This window comes from Schistocerca nitens, chromosome 6, assembly GCF_023898315.1.
Source record: "Schistocerca nitens isolate TAMUIC-IGC-003100 chromosome 6, iqSchNite1.1, whole genome shotgun sequence".
Classification (NCBI taxonomy): Eukaryota; Metazoa; Arthropoda; class Insecta; order Orthoptera; family Acrididae; genus Schistocerca; species Schistocerca nitens.
Genome location: NC_064619.1, coordinates 241,423,382 through 241,447,210, shown reverse-complemented (window position 1 = coordinate 241,447,210; position 23,829 = coordinate 241,423,382). Strand labels below are relative to the sequence as shown.

General features: G+C 41.8%; 1 protein-coding gene across 2 annotated transcripts in view; it reads left to right on the top strand.

The window, feature by feature from the left end:
• Positions 1-23,829, top strand: part of LOC126262292 (glycerophosphocholine phosphodiesterase GPCPD1-like) — a 271,804-nt gene that overhangs the window by 68,186 nt on the left and 179,789 nt on the right. The window contains exon 2 of one of the 2 annotated variants that reach the window (XM_049958816.1): positions 6,968-7,026. The exons of the other annotated variant lie outside the window; for it this stretch is intronic. The gene's annotated coding sequence lies outside the window, so the exon portion shown is untranslated. The remainder of the gene's footprint in view (positions 1-6,967; positions 7,027-23,829) is intronic. 2 annotated transcript variants of the gene reach the window in all.

The following is a 23,829-nucleotide window of genomic DNA, read 5'->3' as shown; positions in this document are numbered from 1 at the left end:
TGAAGGTTTGAAGCCGTCGATCGAGGAGGTGGCGACAGTCACTCATTGTCGGCCGTCGCTGTTGCAGAAGCTGGATGTTGGCGCGCCTTCTTCTCGACACGGTCACCAGACGAAACGGGCTCTTGATGTGCGCCAGCTAATGCTTCCCGTCCGCGACACCATGCCAGAAACTATCATCGCAAGTCGAGCGCAATTACGTGCTGCCAAACCCCGAAAGCGCGGCAACTCGCGGGAGCTTCACACAACACCTGCTCCACTGTCTACTCCCGCCAGACCCCCTCTCACTACCCGCGCTCCACGCGGCAGAGTTAACACTACCAAAGATCCTACACACTTTCATTCTTCACACGACCCATCGATGTAATCGTTCGATAGCAGTTTTCCCTAGGCAAGACCCAGCGTAAAAATACGAATAATATTTACGAAACAAACCAATTATACATCGGCATAAATGCATATATATATATATATATATATATATATATATATATATATATATATACAAATAGTAAAACAATTACAATATGTAAAGGCACAGAAATGTCATATATTCAGGTAACAAAATAAGGAAAAAATTTACAGTACAATAGATGGAAATAGGAGGATATGCATTTCCGGCGTTACAAGTGGTCTTCATTTCCTCTACATTTGCTTCACAAATTTGTTACATTATCTTTTCTGGTCAGTCAGACCCCTGCTAGGCGACGTTGCGTCCTACCTAGTGTCTCTTTTATAGCGTTACGACAGTCATAAAGGCAGTTCGGTATGCATTCTTCTAACCATTTTGTGCTGAGTTCACTGGCAGTCACATTCAACAGTGCTAAGATTGCTGTCTTCCTGACCGAGTAACGATGCTGAAGTGTTTACGCTCCCCTGATAGTGGCTGAGAAACGCCGGTTGTTCGAAGTTAGAAAATTTTAGTTTCCCCTTTCGTTACAAATATGTCACGTACAATTAATATTACCTCAATTTACTTACACAACGTAACGTTCTCCAGTTGTTCACCACTAATCTTTTAATCAGACATTGTCCGCTTCTTTCTCTTTGTTATTTTATCTGCATTTAAAGAAATCTACCATTCATATTACTAAGAGGAAATTTTCTGGAAGTCTATTTGCAAGTTCATTATGACCGTCCAAACACTTTAATTACCCGTAGCCAACGGCAGCGCTGGTAAACAGTCTTATAGTACTGCTCGTAGCGTGTATAAAGTTTTGTCATGGGCCTATAGGACCAATTAGAAATTAAATTAAAAGAAATGGTGAAATCCCATTCATGATATATTAGTGAAGGTGACAACGGATCTTCACCTCTAAACGTTACTTCCTGCCTCTACCTTCAGATAACTATTTTCTTGCCTGGAAAGATTTACCTGTCTCGATAACCGTGGCAGCGTAGGAGATCGGGATCTGTAGCAGGTCTTTCAGCCGAGAAGTGTATGTAGAATTAGGGACAGGAGGAAGATCACAAACAAGTAACAGACAAAAATTCAACCAATTTCGGTAAATTGTCTCAATAAGACGAAAAGAAATAGATGTGGCATTTAATATGTGGAAAAAACACCAATCGACAATGTAGGATTGTCAGTGGTGATAGTTGATAGCCTGTTCTCCAGGTCAAAAAGAATTTATATAAAGAAGAGTACAAGTGATTAATGAACAAGTTCGTCCCATCCTCTCGAGAGTTCTAACTGGGCAAAGGGCGCGTAAAACTACTCTGAGAAAAAGAGCAGAGACGTTGGTTGACCGTGAGAGTAATCGAGACTAATTGCAAAGGGTAGCGTGTGCGGCAAGCTTGTCAAAACCGCCTGGCAGTCGGCTAGCAGCGCAGACTGTGGCTGTACGTGGTCACGAAATCCGCGGTAATCGAGTACAACTTCTCGTGATAAGACCTAATTGGTATCGTCATTAAACTCGGCACGTCCGACATCAAGCTGATGTAGATTAGAACACGCTGTAAGCTAACATGGCGGCAGACTTCTGCGCTAATCTTCACGAGCGATTGATACGCATAGACGAGACGAAAAACTGTGTGTACGAGTGGGTTGGAGACCGTTTATCCGCTAATTTTATCGCCTAGCTAGAGTGCCTGCGTCCCTGAAACATAGACTGCACAGCCAACCTTACAAGGGAGGCGTTGCTGATATCTCCTGCTGCTTCCATGCTGTGAAGACTAGAGTCTCTTCCGATTGTGGCATACTACACTGTGGCGTCAACTCGAAGGCACTGAGCAAAAACGTGTTGTTGCACGACAACGTGGCCACGGAGCAAAACGGCTTTTCTTTTCTTTTGAGATTCTCTTAACAACATGCTTTGCGAGTATCCCAAATTCATTCTGACCTTATTATCCGATGATCCCACACTTTCTCAACATATTGTTTTGAATGGGATCTCGAATAAAATTCATGTAACAGGGCCAATTTTTGTATTAACTTTTTCAGCACACTTAATACGCACGCAGTCGACCCGTAATTGTTCTCATTGCATTCGTAATTCACGTTGTGTCTGAATGTACGGTTGGAATTCAAATTAACCGATTGTACTCTCTCTTTGTATGGGCCGGACGCAACTGCTACCACTGCTTCTCCACGCGCGAGTGGAGGCTCCCTGAACGAGTTTATCGTTAATATACACTGGTCCTGTCTGACAGCTCGTTTATATTTACTGTGAACATCAGAGGTACTGTTAGGCTTTCTAGGGGCACGGCCGTCGTTTCTTTTGTTTCTGTGCAAGATTCGTCTTCCATATAGCGTAGTGGACCCTGTTAGCAAAATATTCCTCGAGTCTTTAAGAAATCTAGGAAGTTGGAATCCACCCGTCCACTTGTATCTGTTGTCAGCAAGTTGTGTACGAATAAATTCGTATTTATTCTCTGAAAGAAACTTGTCTTCCTCCAGGAACGTCGTAGTGTTTACATTTAGAATGTGTTCTAGGATCCTACAACAGACGAACGTCAGCGAAATAGTTCTGGAGATCCATGTATCCGTTCTCGTACCCTTTTTATAAAAAGGAGTGTCCTGCCCTCTCTTCAAGTCACACGAGAATATTCACTTTGCAAAATATTCTCAGTAAACGTGAGTTCGGAAAGAAGCTAACTCCACGGCGTATTCAGTGTAAAATCTAAATGGATTTCAGTCAGCCCTTGAGATCTCTTCACATTAAGTAGTCTTAACTATTTTTGAATATCGTCCGTCCATGTACATCATTCGAGAGATACCCTATACATAAACACATATTGGCTGCTGTCCCACCATACAAAGTCGTAAAAATGTTATATGTGAGTGTTATCTGACATTACCGAAATGATATGGCTGTCAAGGCTGGTGTAAGATCACGCGGAACATTTAGCACCGATTAAATACCGAGCCTCTGTTCAGAAATATGTGCTCACATTTTTTAAACTTATTATTTTGCTTCCGCATAATACACACATCAAAAAAAGTTTTGCATCACCTCGGTTTCGAGAGTTCCGGAACCTGTACAGAAAATTGGAATAGAGATCAACATAATTTCCGCCCTTTTTTTGCGCATGAAAACCACACATTGCATGTTGTACCACCATACAGCGAGACCTTCAGAGGTGGTGGTCCAGATTGCTGTACACACCGGTAACTCTAATACCCAGTAGCACGTCCTCTTGCATTGATGCATGCCTGTATTCGTCGTGGCATACTATCCAAAAGTTCATCAAGGCACTGTTTGTCCAGACTGTCCCACTCCTCAACAGATATTTGGCATAGATCCCTCAGAGTGGTTGGTGGGTCACGTCGTCCATAAACAGCCCTTTTCAATCTATCCCAGGCATGTTCGGTGGGGTTCATGTCTGGAGAACATGCTGGCCACTCTAGTCGAGCGATGTCGTTATCCTGAAGAAAGTCATTCACAAGATTTGCACGATGGGAGCCCGAATTGTCGTCCATGAAGACGAATGCCTCGCCAATATGCTACCGATGTGGCTGATCGGTCTGAGGATGCCATTCACGGATCGTACAGCCGTTACGGCTCCTTCCATAACCACCAGCGGAGTACGTCGGCCCCACATAATGCCACCACAAAACATCAGGAAACCTCCACCTTGCTGCACTCGCTGGATAGTGTGTCTAAGGCGTTCAGCCTGACCGGGTTGCCTCCAAACACGTCTCCAACGATTTTCTGATTGAAGGCATTTGTGACACTCATCGGTGAAGAGAATGTGATGCCCATTCTAAGCGGTCCATTCGGCATGTTGTTGGGCCCATCTGTAAAGCGCAGCATGGTGTCGTGTTTGCAAAGATGGACCTCGCCATGGACGTCGGGAGTGAAGTTGCGCATCATGCAGCCTACTGCGCACGGTTTGAGTCGTAACATGACGTCCTGTGGCTGCACGAAAAGCATTATTCAACATGGTGGCGTTGCTGTCAGGGTTCCTCCGCGCCATAATCCGTAGGTAGCGGTCACCCACTGCAGTAGTAGCACTTGGGCGGCCTGAGCGAGGCATGTCATCGACAGTTCCTGTCTCTCTGTATCTCCTCCATGTCCGAACAACATCACTTTGGTTCACTCTGAGACGCCTGGACACTTCCATTGTTAAGCGCCCTTCCTGGAGCAAATTAACAATGCGGACGCGATCGAACCGCGGTATTGACCGTCTAGGCATGGTTGAACTGTAGACAACACGAGCTGTGTACCTCCTTCCTGGTGGAATGACTGGAACTGATCGGCTGTCGGACCCCCTTCGTCTAATAGGCGCTGCTCATGCATGGTTGTTTATATCTTTGGGCGGGTTTAGTGACATCTCTGAACAATCAAGGGGAGTGTCTGTGATCCAATGTCCATAGTCAACATCTATTTCCAGGCGTTCTGGGAACCAGGGTGATGCAAAACTTTTTTTGATGTGTGTATGTGGGTGTAATTATCATATTGCTACGAATGGAAGCTCCTGTTGACATGTTTTTTTTTCTTTTTTGCGAATTAAACATGGGTTTTTAGAAGTCCACCTTCTGCAAAATACAATGTTTGTCTTTTTTTCTACTCTCCAAAGATGTTTCAAGGTCTATGTTGTCGATTTATTTTTGGAAAAAATATTATACGAAATTCGTTATTGATTTTTATATTTTAGGCCTATAAACTATAGCAGACACATTAACTGTGAAGATGGAATTGTGCAGGTTGGCTTGCTTTTATTCTTTTTTATGGCCTAATGGGCAATGACTAATAAAATTTCATTTCACTGAACTGAACACTAACAAATGCTAAGCAATCCACTCCTGACCTGCATAATAGGAGGTAACCATTGTTACAAGTTGCTACCGTCACTCGAATTATCAGAAAGCTAAATTGCAGTCGTCCCCATTATAAGGAGTGACGTGTACATACTACCTTAAAATTGATTGTAAATTGTTATAGCTTAAGTTGAAAAGAAAAATGTTGTATTATAAATTTAGATCTCTGAACAGAACAAAATTTCGCGACGCACTTCATAGGACTATGGCACAAAATGAAACTTTTTTTCGAAGTATATTCGCTAAATTGCGAATTCTTTTATCATCAGCTTTATTAGATGGAGCTATACTACCCAACTGTGACATATGAAAATTTGTGCCGAACCGGGACTCGAACCCAGATTTCCCGCTTACTGCGAGCAGTTACCTTACCATTTGGGCTATCCGAGCATGCTCCCCGGCCTGACCCAAACTTCCACATGTCACGCTGTCCACATCCTTATGTCGTAGTCTAATCTGTCACCGAGTCAGCTGTCATCGATGGGTAACATAGCTATGCTCAGTACAACTGATGCTAAAAGAATTCGCAATTTAGCGAATATACTTCGAAAAATATTTTGATAGCTGTAGGATCGTCAAGTAAAATAAGAACAACATAAAGTGGCGCAACTTAACAGCTGGGAAAGTCTGATCTACGTTGTACTTTGCGGTGGAAGCACTAGGACACTTGGCCAGAGAGAAGGAGCACTCTCGCATAGCTAAACGGGTTAAACCATAAAGCGCGAATAAAAACTTTTCAGAAGTGCGTTGATATATTGTAAAAAAATGTGTTGTAAAGACACACTGTGGCTGAACTGAAAATTATTGAAAGAAAAGTAAAACAGATCGCGAAAACAGCACTAACTGAGCTATATATGTTATTACTAATCTTAATTCAAACGAATAACTATCAGACCAAGAGAGTATTTTGGTTGCTCAGCTGTTTCACTTAGCAATGTGCTTCGTACTGTGCGAGGTAATGTCAACAAATGTTTTTTAGGAGAACTCTGTTAACGATTTGTAGCAAAAAATCTGTCGGAAACTTTGTTTTACGAGTTAGTAACAACACACAGCAGACAAGAGCAGAACAGAACATACAAATAAAACTGTTCTGTGCATTTGTAATTCATAGCGTGGTTTTATAAAGCGCAACTACGAATGTAGAGCTCCCTGTTCAAAACTTTACTAGACCAATGATGACGTACAGTTCTCCATTCTGGATATATGCAGCTCCAACACAACTGCATCTTATGCAGGTCCTTCAGACCAAGATTTTACGAATCATAATCAATACTCCGCCATACACACGTTCTGTGGACGAGGACAATGAATTCCACCTCGAGACCATCCTGGACATATTCAAGAAACTCGCCCCGAGTGTGTACATGAACCCCAGCCATTCGAACAATCCCTTCATTCTAACCTGAGAAACCACAAACAATCAAATGTAGAAGCGTAACAGACCAAAGACTCTCTTTGACAGTGCCAACTGAGAACTTCTGTATAGTTCAAACTGAAAACCATACATAGCATTAGGTCGGCGATTTTTTGTATCTTAGAATGCTTGGCTGTCTCTGCCAGTTGTACTATCACAACAGCAAACAACCAGATACCCAATGACAGCTGCCAACACAAAAATCACAAACAAATCCCAGACGATAAATTACATTGAGCGGCTAATTTCATAATCAAATGGACCACTCTGATGAAGATGTTGGTATGTTACAGGACCGAGGCGAGACGGTTGTAGTGGGCCCAGGAGACATCGTCGGTTCCCAGCAGCAACGGTAACTTTCCTATCGCTAACAGTCTTTGCACTCTGCATGAACTGTCGATGTTGGCTGTACAATTCCGCCAGCAACCCAAACACCTGTCCAGACGGTTGCAGAAGTTTTGTTTTCCCACGATTCACACGGCTCGCAGTGGCACTTTTGTCCCTATGCCCTAAACCGATACCCTTCGAATTTTTCTGTGAACTACATCTTAGATGGAACCATATTAATTGGTGATCCCACCTACACGTATGGACAGTGTCACAAACCCGCATCCTGTGATACCCCGATTGAAATGCTAATCCTTTTTGCAGTTATGACAGTACAACTTCGTGTGATGGTCACCTTGCAAGTCCACTTCTTCTACGAATGCACTCTTTTAATGTTCATAGACACCCACAGTTATGTCAGTCACGTATCAGTTACATTGTTTCAAAACTATTACACAATCATAAATAGTATTATTACTTTCAACTCAATACCACCAATGGTTAATTTGCTCTGAATAACTGGGTACTACAGCAATTCGTAGCACTCTGCTGTATGGATAAAACGTCTCTGACGGCAATACCATTATTCCTTCTCTTGTGGCAACTGCAACTTGCGACGTGAAACGATTCTTATACGAATTTAAACAGAAAGGACATTTATATCTATGGAAATTATTCTCTATCGTTGGATTCGAAGAACAAGTGTTACGTGATAACGACTATTATCGCTGTTAGCGCTTGCACTTCCAAATGTATGTGTACAAATAGACCATTTCAAAGTAAATCCAAAACTCCATGTTGCGACAAGACTTTAGTGTCGTAAGAGCGCCTAAACAATTTTGCATGAAATGATTTACTGTTGAAATACAAGGTAAACGATAGCCAATTTTGTCGTGTACTCATAAACGGAAGAAGAAAAACATTTAAATATTAACGCATTCGTAGACCTTAGGCAGGGACAAAGTGCAGTACAGAAATAATGCTGAAGATCTGAACTTTTTCAGTAATTTTTATCACTCTGAATTTGTTTTGTTGCTTTTGCGCCACTTTCTAACTTGACTGTGCTACATTTTATATTTTAGAACATTTCATTACATTATACTTCTCGTGAATGCAATTTTACCTGTTGTTATATTAAAGATTACCAAGCACATTTTTTTAGTACTCATTGGTGTGATTACTATTCGTTTTCCAGATGGCTGAAACATGCATTTTTAGAGAGGTCTGACCAGCAGCTCATGCGTACAATTAGTGGTTAGTTTCAGTATGACTAGAGTTACAGGAACAGTTGGAAACGATACCCGAGTTTGGAGCACTTGCGGCGTAATTGTGCAGACAAGTGGCGGTAACTTAAGAATAAGAGCCTTGACTCGGCGAGAAACACTCAACAAATATAACGGAAACGTTTCCCACTGCATTTGACCTGCGGTCGTCGCACGATGGCGCTGGCAGCAGCCCACTTACGCAGAGGTGTGTTGGTGCATGTCAGTGTACGGTGCAGAGAGTAAGTGTGCAGACGTTTTCAGACGTGCTAATGGTGACTGTGGGTTGAAAATGGCCCAAAGAACACATATTGATGACGTTATGATGGGTAGAATACTAGGATGACTGGAGGGTGGTCAAACACAGCAGGCCGTAGCACGGGCCCTCCGTGTGCCACAAAGTGTGATCTCAAGATTATGGAAACGATTCTAACAGACAGGAAATGTGTCCAGGTGCTACAGTACAGGACGTCCACAGTGTACAACACCACAAGAATACCGATATCTCACCATCAGTGCCCGCAGACGGGCACGGAGTACTGCAGGTAGCCTTGCTCGGAACCTTACTGCGGCCACTGGAACAGTTGTCTCCAGACACAGTCTACAGGCGACTGTACTGACATGGTTTATTCGCCCGGAAACCTGCAAAGTCCATTCAACTGATCCCTGGTCACAGAAGAGCCCTTAAAGCCTGGTGCCAAGAACACAGTACATGGCATTGGAACAGTGGTCCCAGGATATGTTCATAGACGAGTCCAGGTATAGTCTGAACAGTGATTCTCGCCGGGTTTTCATCTGGCGTGAACCAGGAACCAGATATCAACCCCCTAATGTCCTTGAAAGGGACCTGTATGGAGGTCGTGGTTTGATGGTGTGGGGAGGGATTATGATTGGTGCACGTACACCCCTGCATGTCTTTGACAGAGGAACTGTAACAGGTCAGGTGTATCGGGACGTCATTTTGCACCAGTATGTCCGTCTTTTCCGGGTTGTAGTGGGTCCCACCTTCCTCCTGGTGGATGATAACGCACGGCCCCACCGAGCTGCCATTGTGGAGCAGTACCTTGAAACAGAAGATATCAGGCGAATGGAGTGGCCTGCCTGTTCTTCAGACCTAAACCCCATCGAGCACGTCTGGGATGCTCTCGGTCGCCGTATCGCTGCACGTCTTCTAACCCTTACGACACTTCAGGAGCTCCGACAGGCATTGGTGCAAGAATGGGAGGCTATATTCCTGCAGTTGCTCGACCACCTGATCCAGAGTATGCCAACCCGTTGTGCGGCCTGTGTACGTGTGCGTGGTGATCATATCCTACATTGATGTCGGGGTACATGCGCAGGAAACAGTGGCGTTTTGTAGCACGTGTGTTTCGAGACGGTTTTCTCAACTTATCACCAATACTGTGGATTTACTGATCTGTGTCGTGTGTGTTGCCTATGTGCCTATGCTACTAGCGCCGGTTTTGTGTAGTGCCACGTCGCGTGGCACTACATTCTGCGATTATCCTTAATTTATGAGCATGAGTGTAGCTGACCGGTAGATGCGCAATAGGTAGGGCACTCTTGGGGAGAGCGGTATTGGTGGAGGTTACGGGAAGGCACCGCAGAAGAAATGCTGAGCGCTGGAGGGATGAAAGTGCCATTCCAAACTGAACCCTACACTCACATTGTTTGTAAATATTCAGTGGAGCCCTCGACACCCACACCTGCCCGGTGAATATTCAAAAAGGTCTGTCACATCTGCTTTGGTTAGTATCTAAAAAGAATTTCGCTCAAAATTCAAGAAAAAGAGCGATTTATTTTCGCCTTGATTGTTAACCATTTGTAATTTTCAGAGAAGCGTCAGAAGTGGCGAATTTTGAGTAAAACCTACACATTTCTATTGTTGCCATATTAAAATTTGCTTCTTTTGCCAAAACCCAGCGGAGTTTACATTACATCACCTCTCTAACATGTTGTACAGATACAGTTGTCAGTGAATTCTGTAACAGTGTTTTTTTTATTATTTATTTTATGGCCTTCATTAGACCACTGTAGTCAAAAATACAAGGTTATAAACAAGTTGTTACACAGGGATACAATTTGGCTCAACAATAACTTAATACGATATTTAAGTAATATAATTATTAGCGTTTATTCTTATATGAAAGGTGTTTTGGTCTTCTGTCTGCCCAATATTTCTTCATTCTTTCAGATATTTTCTGTCTTTCTTCATTTGAGACCACTCTACCTGTACTCCTTTTATTGATTTTCATTTGTAGTCTGGTTTGCGGGTCTTGCAGTATTCTGGTTTTCTCTGTCTTGTTTTTTAGGTCATCTACTGTAATTTGGAGTTTTTTTATATCTTCCTTAATTTCTGTGATCCATTTAATGTCGCTCTTGCTATTCCACAATTTTTGTATTATTTTTTTACTAATTCTGTTTTCTGGAGTTCTCATCAGATGTCCAAAGAATGAGATGCGTTTCTTCCTGATCGTGCTCATGACTGGTTCTATTTTCTTATATACTGTTTCATTTGGTGCTATTCTCCAATGTCCATTTATTTTGTACTGTTTATTTATACATGTCCTAATTATTCTTCTTTCTGTTTTTAGCATTCTGTCAATTTCTGCTGTATTAGTTGTTTTGAAGATAGTTTCAGCTGCATACGTTATTTCTGGTTGTGTTTTAATTTTGCATCTATAGATAGGCTTTTTTTGTTGTATGTAGTTTTGGTAATGTAATTTGCGTAGTTCAGTTTTTTTTATTCTATTCTGCCATGATGGCTTCTCATTTAGATTGTATGTTATTATTTCGCCTAAATATTTAAATTTATCGACAATTTTGATTTCCTGTTCTCCTATTGTAATTTTGTTTGCAAGTGGTGGATCAGTTAGCATAATCTCCGTTTTTTCAAATGATATTCTAAGGCCTACTTTCTCTGCTATTTTTTGTAGTGATTTCACTTGTTGCCTGGCTTCTTGAACGGTGTTGGCTAGGAGAGCAAGATCATCAGCGAATCCCTAGCAGTTTAAGCTAATATCATCTTTTGCACTTCCAATTCTTATCATCTTTGGATTGTCCTTGTACCATTCTCTCATTATGTATTCCAGTGCACAGTTGAACAGTAATGGTGATAGGCAGTCACCTTGTCTTAATCCTGTTTTTATGAGGAATGGTTCCGAAATTTCTCCTCTAAACTTCACTTTTGATTTAGTGTTGGTTAGAGTGAGTTGTATTATTTTAATTAGTTTTGGATGGTGTCCTAGATTTCTTAAAATTTTTAATACTGAAGGTCTGTGGAGACAGTCATATGACTTCTTAAAATCTACAAATGTTATTGCCAGAGGTTTGTTCCGTTTCTTGTAGTATGCCATAATCAATTTTAAACTAATTATCTGCTCTGCACAGCTTCTCCATGGTCTGAAACCTCCCTAATATTCCCCTAACTCCTGTTCTAATTGCTCATTGATTCTTTCATATAGGATCTTGGATAGAATTTTGTATGTGCAATCTAGGAGAGAGATTCCTCTGTAGTTGTCTGGGTTGCTTTTAACTCCCTTTTTGTGTAGTGGGTGGATGATAGCTGTGGTCCAATGTTCGGGGAATCGTTCTGTTACCCAAATTTTTGTTAGAGCCATGTGTAAGGAAGTTTTGACTGTGTCACTTGCATATTTCCACATTTCAACAAAAACCTGATCTTCTCCACATGCCCTATAATTTTTTTGTTCTTTATGAATTTTTTCTACTTCTTGGAAAGTTGGAGGGTCTAGTTTGTTAGGTTTGGTTTTTACTGGGGTATTTATGTTGATTTGTAAGAGTTCTTTGGGGTCATCACAATTCAGAAGATTGTAAAATGCTTTTGCCATGATTTCTGCATTTTCCTTGTTACTGTGTGTCATTCTTCCATCTTCATCTTTCAGTATTAGTGTAGGGGCCTCATATTGTTGTAGTTGTTTCCCAAAGATTTTATAGTAGTTCCTGGAGTTGGTTTTATGATAATTACCTTCTATGGAGTTTATAATATCTTTATGGAATCCTCTCTTGATTCTTCTAATAATTTGTGTGAATTTTTGCTTTCATTTTTTAGGTTGATGGCATTATCTTCAGTTTTATGTGTTTGAAACTTTAACCATCCTTTGTGTCTATCTACATGGAATTTGTCACATTCTGATGTCCACCAGGCATGTTTCCTTCATGGGTTCAAGGGAGCTAGATTCTCTGCTTCTTTTTTAAGATTAGGCACTAGTTGTTCTAGATCATCTGTTAATTTGATGGTTTGTGTTATTTGTTGGTATTTATTATTTTTAATTAGCTGATGTGGGTCAAACCTCCATTTTATTTTATTAGTTTTTCCGGTCCTCTTCTTTAACGGAGTGAATTTGATTTTAGTTTTAACTATATAATGGTCTGAGCCTGTGTCTACTCCTCTCAGTACTTTAACATTGTGGATCTCCTTATGAAAATTTTTGTCCATACAGACATGTATGGTGGCTCATTGCTGCCACTCGTCCTTCCTCCAGTCTGGATGTTTCCATGTTTTAAGTTTACTTGGCTTCCTCTTAAAGTATGTTGATTTAGATATTAGGTTGTGTTCTCTGCAGAGTTCTACGAGTCTTTGGCCGTTTTTGTTCGTAAATTTATGTGGACTCCATTTTCCAATTATATCTTTATATTTCCTTTCTTTTCCCAACTGAGCACTGAAATCTCCCAATAAGATTTTTACATTCTTTTTATTTACTCTATTCACAGTTTGTTCTAGAAGGTCCCAAAATTTATCTACCTCTTCCTTTGTTTTGTTAGACAATTTTTTTCCATTTGTTGGGGCATGAGCATTTATTATTGTATAGGTTTTATTCATTGTTTTAAAGTTTAGAGTCGCTATTCTTGGTGATACTGCTTGGAAGTCCGTTACTGAATCTATTATTTTTATGTTTACTAAAAACCCTGTTCCGAACTGGGGACATTGTTTCATTGCCCTCGGTCCTGGTTTCCCATTATAAATTCTGTATCCTTGTGATTCGAATGGGTCCTCCGTGGTGTTTCTCATTTCTTGGATCCCTGTTATTAAAATGTTTTGTTTATTTAGTTCATCTGTGAGCTCCTTGAGTTTTCCGGTCTGAAGTAGTGAGTTTATGTTGTGTGTTGCTATATAATTTATTTGCTCATGTTTAATCTTCTTTTTGTGTTTTAGTGTGCATTTTGATGTTTGCAAATGCTCCGATTCGTTGCTGTCTTCTAGTTGACTACCCACCGAATCCGATCTAGCCTTTTCCTGCCTTTTTGAGCAGGACGGTGGGATTTTTTTCCTAAAAGACCTTTCCATTTTTGACTTTCGAAGGTTGTCAACCTTAGTTGGAGCAAGCTCCGATTTACAACTAACAGTGGTTTATTATGCTTATTACTAATTGCCCTTAATAACCATACAGCAAAATATTCTCTTCTTTGCGTTCTATATTTTCCAAGAACTCATTTTGATATCTCAAACAATTTATGTAATATGAGGAATGTTGTGAATATTTCACTCTGACTTAATTGCTGCCGCGCGCAATCGCAACAGAGTGTTCTAAATCAGATCAATCTTCTTGATATTGGTGACAGATAGAGACCTCCATCGAAGTCTAAAGAAAAATTCGATATCTTCGCTAAATTTCATGTGCAACAACATATTATGTAACACACTCCAAACGCAAGGTCATAGCGACACCTATTTTAATTGCAAACTTTTTTCGAATTTCACTTATCTTAGTTCCATGCAAATAACTATGACCATTAAGTAAACGATAGGCACATCGTCATGAATTTGGCATATAGAGCTATGCAAGTACCGCAAAAACGAAATTTTTGTACAAATACTTTCTGTAAAATCGACAGAGAAAGACTGCAGGGCGTGCACCTCAATCCTGTTACTGCCGACCAGCCGAAAGGGGGCGAACACTGTCGGCCTCCCCTCCCAAACAAACGAATTAACTCGCTCAGCGCACCATATCCTCCACGGACTCTGCGTGGCTCTATTACGTCAGTCTAAACAAGCTTAACATCTTATTTAGGTGAGACAAACGATCGCAAATAGCACGAATAAAGCTGCACTGTTCATGTGACAAAGGTCTCTGCAAAAGTACAATGCTTATTTTAAAGTAACGTTAATTGGAGATACACATGGAAAGAAGACATTCTCATGCTCAGAAGCTATTCCTGCGAGTAACAAGGTTAAAAGCGAGGTATATAATTTCCAATGTTGCATTGATGACAAGACAGGTAATGTGTTTCTGCATCGAAAAAGCTTTGGTAACAGGAACGAGTGTGTTTGCTTTGCAGTAAATCTACCAATATTGTATAAAGAGCTTGCTTTGAGGCCAGGTGCATAAAATTATTTTGTCTATCCATTAAGTCTGAAATGAAATAATCACTGTGAGGCAGAAATAAGACATTGTTTTATATTCAATGAACGTAACTCCATCTTCTGGTGGAGTATGGGACTAAAGCTGTTCAATGTTCAATAAAAACAATACCAATCGCCGTATTATATGTTTATTTCTAGGCAACCGGTTTCGACGTTACACTACGTCATCTTCAGCCCTAAACTGCTCCAATCCAGTAACCTTCGTGTTACAAATATAGCAGTTCCTTTAACTGGTCTCGTAGTAGCTATTACAGGCATACGTGCTCGCTGGTATTGTTTTTATTGAACATTGTTTTATATTGTGAAGGGGTGCTGAAAAATAATGCCTCCGAATTTCTTATGTGACAGCTCTTAAAGCTTTGTAAATAAAATAAACGTTATTAATATTTTACATTTTTATTCTTCATGTACACCCTCGTATTTTGGCCTCAAGTATATTTGTTATAATAAGTTGCAGAACGTTCTCATACTCTCAATTTGCACTTCTCCATACCTCCCCCTTAGTTTATCTTCCTTCTCCTGCCCCTCTCATAACCACTTCCCTTCACACTAACGTTTCAATCCTATCCCCAATTACATTACTTTAAAGAACATATAAAGTGAATCATTTACATCCATTTATGATGATACAACAGCACCAAACAATGTTTGGATTTAAGCACATGAAAAACAGACGGTCTGCACTTAATTTTGTTATCCTGCAATGTAACTACAGGCTTTTCTTTCTTAAACAATTATTTTTTCTGAGGCAGTAATCTCCATGGAAATAGAATGGAACTGTTTCCGTCTAGTCACGCCTTTCAAGATAAATTGGTTGGCATGTTCAGCCCTTCAATCAGTTTCACACGAAAATATTTCGAGACTGTTGGAATAAACAATAGGAGGAATTACATTAATTATTGACAATGACCGCGGACTGTTATAATGATTTATATCACATTTATACTAAACAATACGCTCTTGATCCCTAGTTTATATATGTCTCGTGAACAAAATAAGGACATAGCAACAGTCGTCAGAGCGTATAGTTTTAAATAGCAAATTTTAGAAGTAAGGTCGTTATTCCTCGTACCAAAACACTGTACGGGAGATACTTCTGTTTCACACTCAAGTAAAATGACTTTTTGTGGCGACGACTTTCGGAGGCACAAAGATGTTGGAAGACTACATAACCTTCAAAATTCAATTTTTCACCCTGGCGCGCCGGAAAGGGAGAGCATTATACACAGCTCACGTGTGTTTGACGATAACTTAATTGGTAGGTCAAGTGGTAAATACCACGAGTAAATAAAGAAGCTCCAAGCAGGTAAGGTTTGTAGATGGCTGCCAATATTCTTTCTTGGCCGCGAGGGTCTTCTGTTCACAAGGGAGCCACTCCTACCACTCATCATCTTATGATACATGGAGGGTCTGGCCAGAACTGAAAGTCACAGAAGTGGGAACACCAGATTGCCGAGCGTTTAGTCAAAATAGCGTTTTTGGTGCAGATAGGGCGAGGCATGCGCTATTTATGTTCCCCTAGTTTGCGTGCCTCAGCGATACAGATAGCCGTACCGTAGGTACAACCACAACGGAGGGGTATCTGTTGAGAGGCCAGACAAACGTGTGGTTCCTGAAGAGGGGCAGCAGCCTTTCCAGTAGTTGCAAGGGCAACAGTCTGGATGATTGACTGATCTGGCCTTGTAACATTAACCAAAACGGCCTTGCTGTGCTGGTACTGCGAACGGCTGAAAGCAAGGGGAAACTACGGCCGTAATTTTTCCCGAGGGCATGCAGCTTTACTGTATGATTAAATGATGATGGCGTCCTCTTGGGTAAAATATTCCGGAGGTAAAATAGTCCCCCATTCGGATCTCCGGGCGGGGACTACTCAAGAGGATGTCGTTATCAGGAGAAAGCAAACTGGCGTTCTACGGATCGGAGCGTGGAATGTCAGATCCCTTAATCGGGCAGGTAGGTTAGAAAATTTAAAAAGGGAAATGGATAGGTTAAAGTTAGATATAGTGGGAATTAGTGAAGTTCGGTGGCAGGAGGAACAAGACTTCTGGTCAGGTGACTACAGGGTTATAAACACAAAGTCAAATAGGGGTAATGCAGGAGTAGGTTTATTAATGAATAGGAAAATAGGAATGCGGGTAAGCTACTACAAACAGCATAGTGAACGCATTATTGTGGCCAAGATAGATACAAAGTCCACACCTACTACAGTAGTACAAGTTTATATGCCAACTAGCTCTGCAGATGACGAAGAAATTGAAGAAATGTATGATGAAATAAAAGAAATTATTCAGATAGTGAAGGGAGACGAAAATTTAATAGTCATGGGTGACTGGAATTCGAGTGTAGGAAAAGGGAGAGAAGGAAACGTAGTAGGTGAATATGGATTGGGGCTAAGAAATGAAAGAGGAAGCCGCCTGGTAGAATTTTGCACAGAGCACAACTTAATCATAGCTAACACTTGGTTTAAGAATCATGATAGAAGGTTGTATACATGGAAGAACCCTGGAGATACTAAAAGGTATCAGATAGATTATATAATGGTAAGACAGAGATTTAGGAACCAGGTTTTAAATTGTAAGACATTTCCAGGGGCAGATGTGGACTCTGACCATAATCTATTGGTTATGACCTGTAGATTAAAACTGAAGAAACTGCAAAAAGGTGGGAATTTAAGGAGATGGGACCTGGATAAACTGAAAGAACCAGAGGTTGTACAGAGTTTCAGGGAGAGCATAAGGGAACAATTGACAGGAATGGGGGAAAGAAATACAGTAGAAGAGGAATGGGTAGCTTTGAGGGATGAAGTAGTGAAGGCAGCAGAGGATCAAATAGGTAAAAAGACGAGGGCTAGTAGAAATCCTTGGGTAACAGAAGAAATATTGAATTTAATTGATAAAAGGAGAAAATATAAAAATGCAGTAAATGAAGCAGGCAAAAAGGAATACAAACGTCTCAAAAATGAGATCGACAGGAAGTGCAAAATGGCTAAGCAGGGATGGCTAGAGGACAAATGTAAGGATGTAGAGGCTTTTCTCACTAGGGGTAAGATAGATACTGCCTACAGGAAAATTAAAGAGACCTTTGGAGATAAGAGAACCACTTGTATGAACATCAAGAGCTCAGATGGCAACCCAGTTCTAAGCAAAGAAGGGAAAGCAGAAAGGTGGAAGGAGTATATAGAGGATGTACTTGAGGACAATATTATGGAAATGGAAGAGGATGTAGATGAAGATGAAATGGGAGATACGATACTGCGTGAAGAGTTTGACAGAGCACTGAAAGACCTGAGTCGAAACAAGGCCCCGGGAGTAGACAACATTCCATTGGAACTACTGACGGCCTTGGGAGAGCCAGTCCTGACAAAACTCTACCATCTGGTGAGCAAGATGTATGAAACAGGTGAAATACCCTCAGACTTCAAGAAGAATGTAATAATTCCAATCCCAAAGAAAGTAGGTGTTGACAGATGTGAAAATTACCGGACAATCAGTTTAATAAGCCACAGCTGCAAACTACTAACAGGAATTCTTTACAGACGAATGGAAAAACTAGTAGAAGCCGGCCTCGGGAAGATCAGTTTGGATTCCGTAGAAATACTGGAACACGTGAGGCAATACTGACCTCACGACCACGACCAGCTTGCACAATGCCTTGTTGACAGCTTGGGTCCATGGCTTCGTGCCGTCTGCGCCACATTCGAATCCACCTATCAGCTATTAACAACTGCAATCGAGACTCATCTGACCAGGTCACGGTTTTCCAGTCGTCTAGGGGCCAACCGGTATGGTGACGAGCCCAGGAGAGGCGCTGCAAGCAATGTCGTGCTGTTAGCAAAGGACCTCGCTTCGGTCGTCTGCTGCCGTAGCCCATTAAAGCCAAATCTCGCCGCACTGTCCTAACATATTCGTTCGTCGTACGTCCCACATTGATTTCTGCCGTGATTTCACGCAGTGTTGCTTGCCTGTTACCACTGACAACTCGACGTAAACGCCGCTGCTCTCGGTCGTTAAAAAGTGAAGGCTGTCTGTCACTGCGTTGTCCTTGGTGAGAGGTAACGCCTGAAATTTGGTATGCTCGGAACTTTCTTGATACTTGGATCTCGGAGTATTGAATCCTCTAACGATTTCCTAAATGAAATTGCACAGGCGTCTAGCTCCAAATACAATTTCGCGTTCAAACCCAGTGAATTTCCGTCGTGCGGCCATAAGAAGGTCGGAAATCTTTTCATATGAATCACCTGAGTACAGATGACAGCTGAGTCCAATGAATTGTCCTCTGACATCTTGTATACGCGATAAAAATGCCTTTTGTATATGTGCATATCGCTACCCCATGACTTTTGTCGCCTCAGTGTATTTCGGTTTGCCGGCCGGGGTGGCCGAGCGGTTCTAGGCGCTACAGTCTGGAACCACGCGTCCGCTACGGTCGCAGGTTAGAATTATGCCGCGGGCATGGGTGTGTGTGTGATGTCCTTAGGTTAGTCAGGTTTAAGTAGTTCTAAGTTCTAGGGGACTGATGACCTCAGAAGTTAAGTCCTATAGTGCTCAGAGCCATTTGAAGCATTTTTATATTTCGGTTTGTATGCAGCGCAAGTAAGGTAAAAACTCCCCTCCCGGTTAGACGGGCGGTCTAACGCACGGTTTTCCGGAGTGGGAAATAGCGCCTGGTCCCCGGCACGAATCCGCCCTCGGACTTGTGTCGAGGTCCGGTGAGCCGGCCAGTCTGTGGATGATTTTAGGGCGTTTTCCATCTGCCACGGCGAATGCAGGCTGGTTCCACTTATTCCGTCTCAGCTACACTATGTCGGCGATTGCTGCGCAAACAAGTTCTCCACGTACGCGTACACCACCATTACTCTACCACGCAAACATAGGGGTTACACTCATATGTTGGTGAGACGTTCCCTGGGAGGGGGCGGGGGGAGGGGGCGGGGGGTTCCACCGGGGGCCGAACCGCACAATAACCCTGAAAGAGTAGTTCGGTGTGGGGCGGTGGAGGGTGAAGTGGACTGCGGTAGTCGTCGTGGGGTTGTGGACCACTGCGGTTGCGGCGGGGACGGAGCCTCTCCGTCGTTTAAAGGCCCCCGGTTAACATACAATAAAATACAAGGTAAAAACTGAAAAAATGTTTCCACATACAGACTCGACTCCACGACCCTCTGACTACCGTTCTGTGCTCTTTCCGCAGCGCAAACCGCTTCCTGGAAACTACGCTAGCATAAATGGCTTATGCCTCGTCCGAATTATGTCAAAAATGCTGCTTTTTCTAAAGGCTTGGCCATCTGGTGCTTCCACTTCTGTCACTTTTATTTCTGGCCAAGCCCTGAATATACAATAAATATGGACGAAATCGATGATAACGCGCAGACGTTGTACCCCTCTTAGACGATGTTAAAATCGGTATTTCAGGTACGGAAAGTATTCGAGGTAATTATCAGACTCTCAATGGAAATTCTGTATCTCAGTTACGAAACAAAATGGAATGTTGGAAAAATATTATTGAGCTCAATTACAAAATATTAGAAAAAAATTTGCCAAGAATGCAACTATGGAAAAAGTTATAGTCTTTCAGCAGACGTGACTTCTCATGGTTGCTGCTGAAATAAATTTTGTTACCTGCGTTATGAAATTCGAATGTGTAAGAGATTTACAAACTTTTACTCTGCGTAAGTCAATTAAACTGAAAAAAAAACCATGAATACTGTAAATACAGTTATCCAAGAAACACAAAAGCAAGGTCGAAACTCCAGCTATCGTAAGAGGCCGTGTTTTGTAAAGCGACTTCACGATGAACGAAGAAATATTTGATTTCAAGGTCCTGGCACGTTAAGGTCATTAGGGAGAGTATTACATGGACGGAGGTGGATGTAGGTCCCGGCCTTCTTGGCTGTAATTCGCGAGAAGCAGCAAGAAACTTGAAAGCAGGATGAAAAAAAAACGGGAATTAAAGCATATCCCTTCAGAATGCGAATCCAGTGTCACTCTCCAGGGCAAACGGAAAGTTCAGAACTGGTCAAAAACTTTTCTGTGGTAAGTCCGCAGATACCTAGCAAGTTTTCAAATTTACTTACAGTCTAAGCTGAAGGTATCTATTATGAGACACTTGATGATGTAAGGCAAGAAGGCTGCAATTATTTTGTGGACCTACGCCAGCGTGTCTTTGCCAGGACAAAGAATGACTAAAACATGAACAGGTCTTCGCAGCTGGCTGCTCACCCAAGGCACACATCTCCCAGAATTCGTAGAGGTCTTCGCAAAAACTATTGAGTTTTTGGGCTATGTATTTCGTCGAGTCCAGCACTCAGATTAGTAGATTTTTATACCACGCGGATGTTTTAGATGCCAAATAAATATTTATACACGTACAGGGAACTTCAATTGTGTGTTTTTTAAGAACATAAGCGTGTTAGGCGTGTGAGTATAGATATTGTGATCACTGGTACCTTAATATGTACCTATTTTAGTGTGTTAGTTGGTTTTCTCTGCGTCTACCAGTGTTGTCGCAAACACGTCATGTAGTATACTACCTGATGTCTTGTGCATGGTTGTAACTGCACGACCAAGTGGGCTATGTCTGTCAGTTGAGATTAACCATTCTGCGTCCACACGTCAACCCTTCGACACCTGATCTGCTGCCCATATAAAAATAATAACTAATGGCTTGCTCTTGCCACACGTACTTGTAGATAATAAATAAACCTAAAAAGTACTACTCCTAATAGCATAATTATTAATCTGCAAATGAAGTAAATACTGGCATATTATTGTTCCGTACGCTGTCCTCAGTCACCAACAAAAATCTCTGCAGTTATTTCCCTAACACCCTGCTATAAGCTTATATGGATATGGTGTCTGTTCTTTCGGACATGTCGGAAAGAACGGACACCATATCCATATAAGTATATAGTTCTGGAAACACCGACCATGACCTTCTTCTTCTGTGCGGCTGCCACATATTCCCCGAAACCTTTACGGGACGTGGAAAGAATGTCTTGGGGTGGGACACTACGAATGTGGTGTGTGGACATACAAGGTGAGGATGGGGGTCCCGCGGGAGGCGTGCGCGAGATAGTCCCTGCAGCCGCGCTATCCTCTGTGCCCTCGGTGGCTCAGATGGATGTCATCACGGTAGCTCAGCGTGTTCGGTCAGAGAGCCGGTCGGCCTCTGTAATAAAAAACTGAGTGGCAGGATCAAGAAACGAACTTGAACGGATGTCATTGTGACGCCCGCAACGACCAAACAAAAAAAAGGATGGATAGAGCGTCTACCATGTAAGCAGGAGATCCCGGGTTCGAGTCCCGGTCAGGGCACACATTTTCATCTGTCCCCGTTGATATATACCAACTCCCGTTAGCAGCTGAAGGTATTAATATATATCTAATTCCCTGTTATAAGGTCTGATCCAATTCCTTTCTTTTATTACAAAACGTATGACGTTTGAAAACTGGCAAGTGAAAAATTACTAACTTTCATATCTGTAGTGCACAACTGTTCCTTCGTAGGTTTTAAAAACAAATGGATTTTTTTGTCAGTGACGTGAACACTGTGACACCATTTGTATAGATGTTCGTGAGAGAGAATGATATTATGAGGCAGTCTCTCTTCTTTCCTTTGCGTGGTGTCTATTGCATTGGATGGCTGTAATAAGCAGGGTTGTACTATAGAAGGAAAGGAAGGAAGATTAGGGTTTTAACATGCTGTCGTCGACATGGTCATTGCAGTCGGAGAGGAAGCGCAGCCTCGTGAAGGAAGCGGAAGGAAATCGGCCATGTCTTTTCCGAAGTTTAGGCAAATCACGGGAAATCTAAATCCCCCCTGCGATGCCTCGCTACGTTCGTCTTATAGAGTTGTGCTTTTCACTTCGTGAATTGTTATGAAATGAGAGAAAGGAAGAGATAGATACCGGTGTCGGCTTACGGTCCACTCTTCTACACTGACAGCAACGGAATGGTCTAGATTTTTCATTTCCTAGAGGCACCACTATCAACAGTGTCACATTAGGGTGGCTCTTACATTACACTTTCTAAACTTTTAATCATTTTTCTTGGGCTACTCCTGGGTTATTCGAATTGCATGTAAAAATGAGCTGTATGAAATTAGGGGCCAGTAGGCTACCCTCCTCAGTCCTGAGCTTAGATTTTATGAACGAAAAGATTATGTCGGTAGTCAATGTGTCGTTCTGGGACAAAATAAGACTAAAATACTAAATTTAAAAACTGTTGTGATTCATCAAAATATTAGAGCCTGCACTATATATGCTACATCAGCATTCAAATACGTTTTTTATTCTAGCAATGAAATGTTTCTTGTGATTTCTTTGATTGATTTTATTTATAAACTGACAACTGAACTGAAGAGTTGGATAAAAATTAGTGACAACGCTGTTATAGTTCATACCAAACTTGTCTGACAGATGTTCACCGTATTACACGCCCTCAATATTATCGCTCGCATACGATAACCTCCCACCATACAGATAGTAGACGTCGTACAGTCAGAGCGTCCATCGCTGTCGATGTCTCGCAAGGACCGCCCTATGGCATGAATGATGTCTTCTCTTGTGTTGTGAGGTTCATTCACTTTGGCGAATAGTCGTAATAGCACGGACTCACATGCGGTTGATGTTCCAGCAACTCCAATGCCCACGTACGCAGAAGCTCCTGCATGGTGTTGTAAGTAAGCTGTTTAGGTTTTTATGTTGGTAGCGCCACGTAGTGCTCTGTATGAAAATCGCTGACTGCGCTGTGTGCAGTCTGTGGCTGGTTGGACTCATTGTTGGAATATTCGCTTGTGTAGTGTTACGCAGTTGGATGTGAACAGCGCCTAGCGTTGTGCAGTTGGAGGTGAGCCGCCAGCAGTGGTGGATGCGGAGAGAGAGATGCCAGAGTTTTGAGATATATGATGACTTCTGAACACTATTAAGGTAAATATATTGTTTGTTCTCTATCAAAATCTTTCATTTGCTAACTTTGCCTATCGGTAGTTAGTGCCTTCAGTGGTTAGAATCTTTTATTTAGCTGGCAGTATTGGCGCTCGCTGTATTGCAATAGTTCGAGTAACGAAGATTTTTGTGAGGTAAGTGATTCATAAAAGGTATAGGTTATTGTTAGTCAGGGCCATTTTTTTTGTAGGGATTATTGAAAGTCAGATTGCGTTGCGCTAAAAAATATTGTGTGTCAGTTTA